The sequence below is a fragment of the Palaemon carinicauda genome, chromosome 20, assembly GCF_036898095.1.
Source record: "Palaemon carinicauda isolate YSFRI2023 chromosome 20, ASM3689809v2, whole genome shotgun sequence".
Taxonomy (NCBI): Eukaryota; Metazoa; Arthropoda; class Malacostraca; order Decapoda; family Palaemonidae; genus Palaemon; species Palaemon carinicauda.
In genome coordinates this window covers 29,698,231-29,700,730 of record NC_090744.1, presented here as the reverse complement: position 1 = coordinate 29,700,730, position 2,500 = coordinate 29,698,231, and positions in this window count along the sequence as shown.

The window sequence follows — 2,500 nt, the reverse complement described above, 5'->3', positions numbered from 1 at the left end:
TTGTGCTTTCCGAGTGTACCTATCGGGGTACCCCCTTTCACCAAGGTATAACTACTCCCTCTTCCCCTATTATTATTATTATTATTAGCTAAGCTACAACCCTAGTTAGAAAAGCAGGATGCTATTTGCAAAAGGGACCCCATGAAGGAAAAATAGCCGAGTGAGGAAAGGAAATAAGGAAATAAAGTATATGAGAAGTAATGAACAATTAAAATAAAATATCTTCAGAACAGAACAACATTAAAAGAGATTTTTCATATATAAACTATAAAAAGAGACTTATGTCTGCCTGAGGGACGGGGAGAGACCGTGCAGTCATACGGTTAGGAATCCCGCTCAGCATGACATGAAAGAAATTATATATATATATATATATATATATATATATATATATATATATATATATATATATATATATGACAGTAGCTCCTTATTATATAGGTGAGAGAAATATTTCTCTCCCCTATATGATAAAGAGCTACACACACACACACACACACACACACACACACATATATATATATATATATATATATATATATATATATATATATATGGTAGCAGCTCTTTATTACAGTATATAGGGGAGAGAAATATTTGATTGACAACTAATGGAATAATCATGAAAGTTATAACGTTTTTCTCTTGCAACAACAACGTTATAGCAAAGGTTAAAGTTGTATATAAAATCTACAGAATTTGTTAATTTCACCTTTGGAGTTGGTTTAGCTATATATAAAAAAAAAAAAAAAAAAAAAAGTGCCCACCTACAGCCACAAAGACCAAAAACTAACCAACGGACAATCTCCCTTGATACATATCTATGCATGTTCTGGTACAGTTGGCTTCATCAATTCCGGTACACCTCACGGGAAGTTAAGGAGAAGTCTGATAAGCTGTACATTTTTAGATTGTAACACTGTGTTTATCAAAAGAGAAACTGTTGGCAACGCTGCCTGTAAAACAAAATCGCCGAGATTGTAAAAACTTGATCAAAATCATCTTTATAAATTTTAAAAAAGCTCTTAAGCAATTCTGTTTTTCTAAACAACGCATTAACAGTTACAATGTAATGTACACTTGGCTTCACTAATTCCGGTACACTAAAGTCGAGCTGGACTCACTGGGTTGGTAAATCTCCTAATATTAATGATAATAAAAAGTTCTGTATTAAGTTTCACCGAAATCTTATGCAGTGGCGGGTAAGTTGTATAGACAAGGTAAGCGAGACCAACATATTGATGAAGGACAATCAGAAATTTGTCTGTTATCTAAGACCAGAAAAAATTACAGTGGCTTCTATTCGTTAATAATAATAATAATAATAATAATAATAATAATAATAATAATAATAATAATAATAATAAAGTGATTTATGTAGTATACACTGCAGTCATACTGCTGAGCAAACAAAAGGACCTCTCACATCATTACCACGCTTGTCTGAAATGCTTTCAACCGAATAGGAGTCGAGATGACAAGCTAAGTATGACAGTAAAAATTATAGAGACATATACGACGTCTCTCCATGTACACCTATATATAATGGTCTACCTTTGAAATCAATTCTAACGAATTTATTCGACCTTACAGAAGTTATTATGATAGAGAAAAAAAGAGGAAAATACAAACGGCCAATCTTTGCACTAAAATTGACTGAAATTCCTACAAAGGTGTAGGATAAGTTGCCATGATCGAGGGACACAAAAATACACAAGGACGGACAAAAGGAGAGCAAAATTAGTCACTCTTATCAGAAAGGATTAGAAATGAAACTATAAGAGAGATTACTCGAGTACCATATGTTGATGAGATCATGATGAGGGGTCGGCGTCAATGACCTTAGATGTCAGGATGCCAGAAAACCTCAAATCAATCAATCATGATGAAAGGTAGATGGAGATGGTTTGGGCATGCTCTTCGCACTCCCCAAGATTAGTTCACCAAACGTCCAGCTGGGCTCCACAAGGCACTAGAAGAGTTGGAAGACCCAGGCCTACATGGTTGAGAACTATGAATAGCGAAGTAGGAGATGATGAATGGAGAAGTATTGAATTAAAAGCTCAAGATAGAGACGTCTGGCGAAATCTAACCAAGCCCCTTTGCATCAATAAGCGTAGGAGGAGATGATGATAATGCTGATTTTCTGGTAGTAACCTTGTATGTATGGACATCCATTACATGGTATGTAAGATTATTATTCCAATGAAATGAAAAAGTCTTGGTATTGTCCGTGTGGCATCGTGGTACTTGAGCAGTCGAAGGAAGCTGATTTCTTACAAGACATGTGACACACGCTACCTCAAAAGGTTCAAGTTTAGTGAGACGAAAATGAAGTTTGTAAGCATAAAAAATGGAATTGTCAGCTGACACTGAATCACACTTCCTTTCAAAATTCTTGAGCAAATGCGATAGACTAGATGCATATTTAGAGATCCAGCTTTTACAGGTTATCATCCGCTTATATAAGCTTATCATATTTCCCCTGTTGGAGCCCTAG